Source organism: Marmota monax, unplaced genomic scaffold, assembly GCF_021218885.2.
Source record: "Marmota monax isolate L192 unplaced genomic scaffold, Marmota_monax_Labrador192_F-V1.1 WCK01_AAM20220418_F8-fsc00048, whole genome shotgun sequence".
Classification (NCBI taxonomy): domain Eukaryota; kingdom Metazoa; phylum Chordata; class Mammalia; order Rodentia; family Sciuridae; genus Marmota; species Marmota monax.
Window position 1 is genome coordinate 3,698,463 of NW_026694895.1, and position 12,098 is coordinate 3,710,560.

Genomic DNA, 12,098 nt, shown 5'->3' on the forward strand with positions numbered 1-12,098 from the left:
ACCTATATTTTAAGTATTTTAAGGTGCTTTGTGTTTTGTTCAAAAAACATAAATAACCTTTTTTTTTTTTGGTACTGAGGCACTTGACCACTTGGCCATATCCCCAGGTATTTTTTGTATTTTATTTAGAGACAGGGTCTCACTGAGTTGCTTAGTGCCTCACTTTTGCTGAGACTGATTTTGAGATTACAATCCTCCTGTCTCAGACTCCTAAACTGCTGGGATTACAGGCATGCACCACCACACCCAGCAAAAAAACTCTTAATTTTTTAATATATTTAATCCTCATAAACATGCCCAGGGTATACTGTGTAATCTTCATATTAGAGATGATGAATGTGAGTTTCAGATAGGACAGAGAGCTTATACAAAATGCTATAACACAGATTATTTAACAAAGTGTGGGCTTGAAAACTTAAAACATTATATAATAAACAACAGAAAAATTAAAAGTGGCCAGGAATTGATAAAGAAAAAAATTCATTGATATAAAATTGTACACATAGACTTAGTAAGAGATAGAAATATATGACCAGCTCAATAATTGTGGAAAAGTCACTTTATAAAAGGATACATCCATTCACAATAAATATCATTAATACTTTAGTAACTCATTTCATACATGATAAAAATGATGGAGAACAAAGTTACACTCCTCTTCCCCTTCATTTTTCGTGCTCTTTATAAACAAGCAAGGCTATAGGATTAAGGCTATGCTGCACGTGCCCCTACCTTTGCCACAGTCTTTTTAGTTGCACAGAAAACCACGTAGTTACTAATGGTCACTGAGTTGTGGGTGGCATCTGGGCAATTTTCAATTCTCTTTGACTTGGTCATGGATACACTGCAAGTTCAAAGTGACAAAGATCCCTAAAGAGCTGCCTCATGCAGATTTGGAATCCATAAAGCCAGAAAACAACTGTTGCTAAGTCATTAAGATCGTGTAATTAACTCATTAGTGCACCATAGCCTGCCTCATCATCAATAGTGCAGGCGAAAGATTCAAAACCAGTGTCAGTTTCAAAAACTATAAACTACCCAATACAAACTTAGGCAAAAGATGTAAATACATCATAGAAGTGAAAGCAAAAATGGATTATGAAATAAAAAAGAAGATTCTCAAACTCACTATTAAATGTGAAAATGCAAAGCAAAACCACAGTTTTATAGTTCCATGCCAATCATATTGGCAAAACATTAGACGTTTGACATTTGACTAAACTATTAGCTAAAAAAGTAGAATATTGAGGGTCAGTAAATGATTCCCCAAAGTAAAGACCTCAGAAACAAAGTTTCTCTCCTTCTCTTCTGTTCTTATTCACTGTTCCCCTTTCTCCTCATATGCCAAGGAATAGAAACTAGAATTTGTCTTCATTAAGGTGGTTATAGACACTGGAACATGTTCTCCCCCAGATGAGTCATAAAGGCTAAACATGCTACTGTAATCTTCTCCTGCCTTCCTGTCTTTGAGTTAGCCATAAGGAAATTCTCTGACCTACTTTGCCTAATAGTAGATCACAAGGTCCTCATTTAAGAATGGGCCTGACCCCATACCTAAGAGGCAGAGAAGAAAAGAATAATCTAGCAGATGGGCATTGCTGAGATTCTCCACTCAATCTATTGCTCTTAGATCAAATCTCTTTGGTCCAATTTTATTTCTATACAGCTTTCTATATTTTTCTCAAATGGATATTCACCCTGGGTTTTATTGGTGTTCATATTTGAAGTCTATAGTGTTAGGTAAACCTGATTAAATAAATGTATTATGTTTTTTCTCTTAATAACCCTTTTGGTTTTTTTTCATTATAGGAGAATTTGGTCATGACCCCTTATGACAGGTGAAGAAAGAAATTCACTCTTGTTTTTCCCCTGAGCTATCATATTGGCAAACCTTCAAATATCTGACAATGCCAACAGTTGGCTAAAGCATGGCATAACAGATTATATATATATATATATATATATATATATATATATAGTGGGTTTTTGGTTGAGAAAATCTTCTTAAGGAGACATCTGACAACATTTTACAAAATGTTAAAAGTGCTCTTAACTTCTTACATTCAGATGGTATGAGCTTTATAAGCCCTTCTTTGACTCCATCCTGAGAAAATTCTTATACTTGTGCTAAATCATACAACCTTTCATTATAGTCATAACAGATATTACTTATCTCAGGTGGTGACAAGCCAAACACTTGGGGGAAATATTACAAGTAAACTATTTTGAAGCAATATCTTGTTTCCTCACCAATTTACTCCAAGTTCTAACAATTTTAATTTCATACCTTTATTCTTACATATAGCAGAGGAGTTGGCTCATGGTAAGCACTTGAGCATTATTGTTTAGTTTGAAATTATAAAGGAGTTACTATGTACAAATTAGTTTCTATGCAATGTATTTAATCAAGACATTGATTGTAAAGCAGAATAGGAACTGAATAAGCATCATATCAATAGTCTACATGGTGAGAATTTTTGTGGGGAAGCTGTTAAAAATAAATATATTTAATATACCAGGCATGGCTTATTATATATAACTTCCTATTTTTTTTAAAGAGAGAGAAGAGAAAGAGAGAGAGAAAGAGAATATATATATATTTAGTTTTTGGTGGACACAACATCTTTATTTTTATTTTATGTGGTGCTAAGGATCGAACCCAGAGCCCCACGCCTGCAGACGAGCGCGTTACTGCTTGAGCCACATCCCCAGCCCTGAACTTCCTAATGTTTAATTTAAATATTATTTAAAGGTGATATTTTTCTATTATTGAAAAATTATTTAAAGTGTTATTTAGTATTGTCAACTAAGTGTTGTCAATAAGTGTTATTAAGTATTATTAAAGTGTAGTGTCAAGAGCCATTCATGGGCTGTGTGTGTGAGCTATGTGCATTTGAGTGCACGAGGGGACTGGACTGACATTGCTGCTCTGTCTGGGCTGTGCCACGTATGTGTCCTTTTTGCTCGCTCTGTCTATGATCTCCACACAGCACCTGAGATGAGGGTGGCTTTCCAAGATGTCAGTCAATCTGCTGACCATAAGACATCACCAAGCCACCCTCTGTTTACTGTAACACAATCCCTTGCCTTGTTTGGGTGGAATATTCTCGAATGTCTTTCCCCAATAAATAGGAGGGTTTCAGGCATGCTCTCTTTTGCCTGCCTCTCTTTTCTCCCTTGTGGGAGCTGAGGTCGAGGAGCTGTCACTGAACCCCCCAAAAGGTATTTTCTGTCTCTGTTTGGTTATTTAGTGGCCAGCCCAATTTACCTGGATTGACCCTGACTGATTCAGTCCCTTGTCACAACAGTGTAGGATACTTTAGATGTGATAGAAATCTGTTTGATTTAGAAATGGAACTAGAATCCAGGAACAGTGACACATTCCTATAATCCCAGTTACCCAGGAGGCTGAGGCAGGAGGATTGCAAGTTCTAGGCCAATCTTAGCTTTGCAAGACCTTGTCTCAAAATAAAAAATAAAAAGGATTGGGGATGGAGCTCAGTGGTAGAACACCCCTGGATTTCATTCCCAGTACTGCAAAGGAAGGAAGGAAGGAGAGAAAGGGGGGACTATGGGCGTGAGAGGGAAAGGAAGCAAGGAAGAAAAAAATGGAAAAGTTACTTGTGAATTTTTTTTTTATTATTTCACGTATTATATGGTCCTTTCTCTTTCACAAGCTTCCTGAATTCAAATGTCTGTGAAATATCTGAGCACAGTAAGACTTGATGACTTTCTGATTGGGAAATGGCAGTGTTCTATAAATGCAAGGAGTCTCATCTTTATTCTTTTGTAAATTCGTAGTATGCATTCCATGACATATTGGAGATCAATATATCTTTGGCTTTGTTTTATGTAGTTGGACAGGCACAATAGTGACTGAGAGTTCAGCTGGGTTTTTAATTGAATATGCTCCTAAAGATGAATCAAAACCAATGAAAATGACTTATTTTTAATTTCCTTTGGGGACATATTGCTGGCCTGGCCAATACTGAATTGCCCTATTGCCTTGTTCTCTTCTGTTTGAGTTTCTCTCTTTAAGCAATACTGCAATAGCTTCTGGCTATGCAATTAGGCATCTCTGTCTGCCTCCCCTTCAATCTTTTTCTCCTTATTAAGCTACTAGGAAAATGTTAAGCCCCTAGGCATCTGCATCTATTAATAGGAAGAGAAGATTAACTGTCACTGTTGCATAGATTCATGATTAGCAGACTGCTGACAGAGTTCTCTTTTATTTCCTCCCTTTTAGTAACAAGAAAGCCATGGGCATCATTGGAATATCATCAAGTGACTCTGCAGTGGGGCTTCTAATCTGATTCTGATGGGAGGTTGTTGGTCCTCCATCTTGAATTTTCATCCACAGAATTACCACAAAGAAAACAATCAGACATTGTCCAAGACTTTGACATAATGAACAGAGAGAGAGGTCATGTGACATGTGAGAGAGCCTGAAAGCCAATGACAAAACAGAGCGTGGCAAAAAAATGATCTAGGTTCCTGCTAATTCTAACCCATTATACTCAAATTGTTACATTCCCTTGTATGTCAGGATTGGAAATTAATATCGTTAAGTCAAATATTTAGAAAAACATTTTTCCATAACAATAGACAAGTTTACAAACAGAATTGTCTCAGTAGAATTACTGGAAAATGCTGGGCCCTGTGGCACACGCCTTTAATCCCGGTGGCTCAAGAGGCTGAGGTAGGAGGATCATGAGTTGAAAGCCAGCCTCAGCAATATAGGAAGGCCCTAAGTAACTCAGTGAGACCCTGTCTCTAATAAAATACAAAAAGAGGCTGGGGATATGGCTCAGTGGTTAAGTGCCCTTGGATTCAATTTCCAGTACCAAAAAAAAAAAAAAAAAAAAAAAAAAAGAGTTAGCTGTAAAGCCAATAGGTATGTTTGTGGGACAAGGCATTCTACAAGATTGTTTAATTATTTAAAAATGTTATCTTCAAATTATGCTATTTTCAGGAAAATGGATGGAAATGGAGACCACTGTGTTCAGCAAAATAAGCCAGCTTTAGAAAGTTAAGGATTATGTGTTTTTCATATATGTGGATGCTAGAAGGAAAAAGGTTTAAAAAGGGATCTCATGAAAAATAGAAGGCAGAACACTAGACTAAAGAATGAGGGACAGTGGGAGGGAGGAGAGAAGAGAAAGAGGAGGTACTGGGGAATGAAATTGATATGTTATATGCATGTATGAACATCACAGTGAATCCCATTATTATGTGTAATTATAACACACTAACAATATATATTTTTTAAATGTTATCTTTAAAACATCGGGGGACTCTCAATGCATATCATCCATTTTGGTCTAGCATTTTTCCTTTCCAGAAAAAGACAATTTTAAAAACATTACTGCATTAGCTAAAAATTGGGCAACAGGGAGGTAGAAAGCATCATAATGAAGAGATTCTCCAAGTGCAGCACCTGGACCAGCAGCATGGGGATCACTTGGAGAATGTTAGAAATACAACTTCTCAGGCCACGTTTTACCTTTCATGAATAAAAAACTCTAGGGAGGGAAGAAATCTGTATTTTAAAAACCCTTCTAGAGACTTTGATGCACACTAAAGTTTGAGAACCCACTGGAAGCATTCATTAAGAATATGGTCTCCAAGGTCAGCCACTGGGTTTGAGACCCAGCCTACTGCTTAGTTGTCCAACCTTAAGCACTTCACTTAATTTCTCTGTTCTTCAGTGTCTTCTTCTGTAAAACCAAGACCATATTAAAACTGCTTATTTCTAGTTGTTATAAAGATTTAGTGAGTATATGCAAAAGGCTTATAACAATACATGATGTGTTATAAGCATTATGTATATGATCATTACTAACATTAACATAGCAAAAAACTGATTTGCAGAATTGGATTGATTTGAATTTAGCCTCAAGAATGTCTATAAGCAAAAGGGCTATTAGATATTAGGAAAAAAGTGGAATGAATCTGACAAAACATTCCGATGTGCATACATAAATACACCAAATGAATCTCACCATTACGTACATAGACAAGAAATTAATTTAAAAAAAACTACAAGTAAATTGTAGAAAGACCAATTATTAACAGAGGGAAGAAAGCAGGGAATAGGAAAAGGCAAGAGGAAAGAGAAATACTGGGGTCCTAATCAGAATAAGATAATTATACAAGCATGGAATATGTGAAAATGGATTCTACTGTCATGTATAACTAAAAGGAACAAAAAAATAATTAGAAAAAGTTTTGGAAATGGTTCTTGTGGATAATACAAGCCTGTGTTGATGAACAAGAAGAACTACCTCAGAATTCAGGATATTTGTGGACTCCACACACAGTAGTTAAGAGGCATTTGCCACAAAAGTGTGATAGAAAACAAGCTTCATTCCTGAACATTTCCTCATGAGTTAAGGAAATATATACATTCTATTGATAACAATTCTCAATGTACTCATTGATTCTTTGAGAGAATGAGTATGTTTCACCTGTCCCTGGCCTATTGTCGGTTCATAGAAATCTACAAAGGAATCTGTGAAAGAAGAAAATACTTAAAAAACCTCTGCTTAGAAACAAAGGGTTGGAACAGGTCATCTTCCACTCATTCCCCTTCTTTGCTCTGTGCTTCTCAAGTTAGAATGTGCCAACACATCATCTGGGGGTCTTGTTCAAACACAAGTTGTGATCCATTGAATCTCTGGTGGGTCTTGAGAGTCTACATTTTCTAAAGAGCTTGCAAGAGACATCAACACAGATGGCTCAGTTTACTGGTTCCATGTTGCAAGGATTTATATCATGTTTGATTATCGATAAACCTTATTCATTCTTTTTTCAAAACACAGTTTAGATCTTCCACCTCCATCACTGCAATTCTCTTTTCCTACTACCACCAAAGTCATTTTTTCACACAGTGCTTTGATCATATTCACCCTGGGGTCAAAAATTTTCAGATTTCCTAGGATGAATTTATTGAGCATCAACAGGAGGATTCAAGAAGAATTACTTACAGAGGTGACAAATTCATTTTAATATATGGATGAGTTGCTTTGAAAATGACAGGAATTATCATGAAGGAAGAATGGTCATCATGACAAAAGGCATGAAGGAAGTGTGGGCTGGTAAATGTGAAACGCAACCTCTGGTGAAGAGATGTGCACAATTGGATTTTAAGAGCAGGTAAGGACAGACTCCAGCCTGTATCCAGAGAAATGTGACAATATAGAAAGCTGAACAGCAAACTACAAGTAGTTTGGGCTTACCAAGTCATAGAGTACACATTTGGTATTATTCAAGCTTTTCAATAATTTAAATTGATTTTTAGACTCAAGAATCAGTGATTCACAAAATCAGCTTATTTAAGTCTGATTTGAGAAATCAGGGTTGACTTAGTTGAACACTAAGCAACACTATGTTCTGATTATCACAGAGTCATTGATTCTTAGCTGTTCATTATCATTTCCCTTCATGACTTTCATATTCTAGTGGTTAGATTTTCTAGATTGTTTTTTGAAATGCCTTGTGGTTCTCCTTCCTCAAACCACCTGAGAAAAGTGGGATACCAAGTTCTCAGCCATACTTACTGTGTACACTATATAGAAAAATTTGTGAATTAATTTCCTCTTACCTAGAGCAGCCACTGCTATCAAAGCTGTAGCTGTAGTCTTTCAAGGGAATCAACTAGAGTCAAGGTATAAAGACAGCAGGGTCTGTTAGTCCTAAGTAGTTTGCCTTTGGGCCAGACAGATGCTACTCTACCACATAGAGATGTGGTATTTGGAAAAGAAATTATCTCAGTCACTTTGGGCTGCTATAACAAACTATCCTAGACTGGATGGCTTAAATTACAAACATTTATTTCTCTCAGTTACAGAGGCTTGAATTCCCAAACAAAATTACCAGCCTACCTGCTGTCTAGTCAGGACCCTCTTCCTGATTTGCAGACAGCTATTGGTAGGTGATAGATCTCACACAGCCAGAAGAAAAATCTTTCCCATCCCTTCTTTTATGAGAGCAATACCACTAATGAGGACTTTGAGACCTAATTACCTCCCAAAGGTAGTACAATCACTTTGTGAGTTAGGATTTCAACATGAAAATGTTGAAGGAACACAAACATTCAGTACATAACAATACTTTAGAAATTTTCATATTTTTCACTGGAAAAGTGGACAAAATAATTGATGTTGAATATTTTGAGAAGATTGAAAGTCTAGCTCGAGTGGCATGCCTGTAAGAGTTGTCAGTGAATTTGAATGTGGTAGTTGAGTTTGTATGTATTTCTTTGCTTCTATTTCCTGGAAGGGACTATGGAGAATTAATATCATTTCATCCTTAATATATGATAGAACTCATCCAACGGTAAAACCATCTAGACCTGTTGATTTCTTTTTGAAAAAAAAATTAATTTTTGACTCAATTTAACAGACATAGGTCAATTCAGATTATCTAATTTTTAATGATGTATGTTGTTCATTTTGCAAATGTCCCATATCCTTTGGGTATTTCTGTTTTCATTATTCTCTTTGAATTTCAGTTTGCACAGTTTCTGCTGATACATCTTGAAGGTCACTACACTAATTCTTTGTTCGTGTCCGATCTGACTAAAGTCTATCAAAATCATTCTTCATTTCTATTATTTTGATTTTTATTTCTAGCATTTCCTTTCAATTCCTAGAGTTTCTATCCATTTGCTGATATTATCCATATGTGTTCTAGATTTTCCAATAGTGCCTTCATGATGATTGAAATTCATTGTTTGTTGATTCAGGATCCATATCATATTTGATTCCGGTTATAAAGCTTGCTTTTCTCTCCAGACTATTTTCCTTGTTTTTTAGAATGCCCTGGAATTTTTGTTGAAATCTGAATATAATGCATTGGATAATTGAATCTGAGGTAAACAAGCAGTTAATGTGAGGTTTTATGTTGGTCTGTCTGCCTACAAGACAGGCTATGTCTGTTATAGCTCCAGTTGTAGGCATCAGGGACTTCAAATTCCCCTAGTGCCCTTGGTCTCCTGTTATCTTATCCTATCTAGCCAGACAAAATATGTGGCCGCATCTCTTTCAACTACAACTCTCTTATTATACTGGAAGCCTTTGAGTGCTGTGTTAAGGTATGGAAGAGGAGAAGAATACTATAATTTTGTGGTTAAATCTAACTATAAGTGAATCAGTGCCCTTGTGTAGTTACCTTTGTAGGAGTTTCTTAGTTTTCTCTTCTTCATCACCTCCTACTTTGGTGAGACAGGAAACCTACAGGGCAGAGGAGTTGGGGAAATGTCCTTCCCCAACACTGGATAAGGTACAGGTCAAGTATTTTTCTCTGGAGGGTGGGATTTTATTTTGGAGAATGCCTTGCTCTATTTCAAAATAGTTAATTTTTCTACTCCTCCTGCCAGATCCACTAGGGGATTGCTTTTGACACTTCACCATGAAAATGTGGTGTGGTTTCTATTATGGGGCAGACTGCTCAGAAAACGAACCAAGTCCATTTTGTCTGAATTGGAGAGTTTTCATTTAGCCTGTTGGCAACTACTCCCCACAAGAATAGCCTGGATCCTGAGCATATCAAGGTCTTTAAAGGCAAAAGCCATATCTGGGTTTACATAGCTTCAAGCAAGCAGGGGTATAGAAGCTGAATTGAGCAGTTAGAGAGACAATACAATGGGTACATTGGTATTTCCCATGGGACTTTCCAGTTGGCCTAGCAGCAAGCAAGCAGAAGGAAAGTGGGTCAAAATGACCCTAGTTGAGTACAAGTTAGAGAATGGTTACTAACATCTAGACAATCAATCTCTGACAAGGTACATTGCCCCCCCAAAATTGGGAAGCAAAGAGAGAACAATTTTACATTGTATAAGAATTGCCATTTTGTGTTACCAAACATGCTAAGCTAAGCAACTATTGGTAGGTACAGAAGTGGAGTGTTCCCATGGGAGAATCATTTCTTATATGATAGGGAGTCTCAGGGTAAAATGGAGTCTGTTTGGACATTGCCCATATAGCTTGGCCCATAAAAGTTCCTAGAGTTACAACCCTTGTGAGCATGGTTCCCCCAGTTTCATACTCAAGCAAGTTCACATTTGACTTTTAATAATTCATCAAAGTTCCTATTTAAATGTTCTTGTGGCTTCTCTTAGAAACCTAGTGTATTAATAGAAAATGTTAGGTATCATGGGACCAATATATCTGGAAACATATCTGCCACAGTTGCTCACAGTTTCTAGAGGAGAGTCATACTGTGCTACAGTGCCCACAAGAGGATGCCCAGGGTCAGTCAGGAAGCAGGGAGATGGGGAAAACTGGTTTTCATGGGTGGAAACAGGCAAAAAAAGAGAAAGCAGTTTTATCATTTGTCTAGTTTGAGTAATTTCAGTGGTCTCTGGGGACTAGGCACTGTGCCTAAGCATCTGGGTCTAGGGTGATTAGAGCAGGTGGATAGTTGTTCAGAATATCCAATAGAGGAGGTGTGTGGGCAGTGGACTTTAGATTGGCTGCTTTTTATTTGAAAAGTATGCTAATAAGTGAGTTTGTTTACAATCTCTAGGAAGTGGTTAACCTTGGTAGAGGCAATCTTTCAAGGTCAACAAAGTATCAGAAAACAGACAACAGAAGACATGTTTAATACATGCTCCAGAGAGTCCTGCTGCATGCAAGCCAATCTCACCTGTGACTCTATTTACCTGTCTTTCCAGATTGCACTGTGGTGGTTTTCACTGACTCTAGTTATCTGGTGGGACCAATGAAAGTCATAATTTTCATTTTTCTCAGTTTTTTCATGTGGTAAGAAGGGGATTAATGTCTTGTGAACTTTTTAGATATCAGAGCTGAAACCAGAAATCTTCAATCCATTTTTAATTGTTTTACTAATTTTATTTCCATGCCAGGCCTAAAATATTTGCAATAGCTTCCAGTTTCTAAAGCATTGCATTGAGAAAATTTCTTTTTATAGAAACTTTTTGCAGCCTAGGAATGGGAGGGCAGTTCACTCATATAGTACCATGAGCTTTTATTTGCTTTAAATTTAAGATAAACCAATGAAAAATGTTATGATTACTTTTGTTATTTGTACAAAGTTTCCTGGAAATTATTTTACATAACAAATTAGTTATTCAAATATTATTTATGGAGCTAAGGAATTAAAGACAAATAATTTTTCTGGTGTTTTGTGTTGTCAAAAACTGGTCTATGACTCTGAAGACTCAGATTTGAACTTACTAATTGCCAACTGGATATCTTAACAAGTAATTTATACCCAAATTTCTCAGGATGTGAATATGCATAGTAGCCTATCGAATTTACAGTGTAGTTGGGCATGTGAATGTTCTAAATATATATTGCAAAGTACTACATAAATGAAGAAAGTAATCCTTATTGATAACTTCCAAGTAAATCTTCCCAATTGTCGGTATTTAAAAGAGTCAGTTTTTAATACTAAATGAGAGAAACCCCAACCTTAGACCAAACGTGTTAAGAACAAGTAAATTGACTGATGAACGGGGGACACTAGGGGATTGCTTTTGACACTTTACCAAGTTATTATTTTGCTTACTCTCAGCCAGGCAACATTACCTAGAAACTCTGATATTAGAAGAGTAAGTGCTGAGCAAGCAAAGTGAAGAATGACACGTAAGCTTATTCAAAATAAGCAACCAAGTTCATGAGTTCTCAGGGAAGCTAATTAGGAAGTACAGATGGCTTTTATGTAGAGTATACTCTTGTTGGTGAAAGTCAAGGGGAAATCACTGTACATACTTATATATCTGTTATCCAGACCATTAAAGGGATTTATGTTCCTGGATTAATATTTTATTTTTATACACACACACACACTATGTATGTGTGTGTGTATGTGTGTGCGTATCAGTAAATACAACCAAAAATGACAAACTACAGACAGAAAATGATCACAGACTGTGCCTCAGGTAATAACACTGGGCAAAGAACCTCATTGCCCAATAATTATTTGTCCCAGGTGGGTTATAAAGTGCAGAGGTGAGGAACTGTTTTCCACAATTATGTTCCTATTTTTTTTTTAACTTTGAAAGTGGTGAAGTTTTGCGTCACCCACAGTTTGTATCACAGATCCATAACAAATTCCAATTGAATTCACTTCCC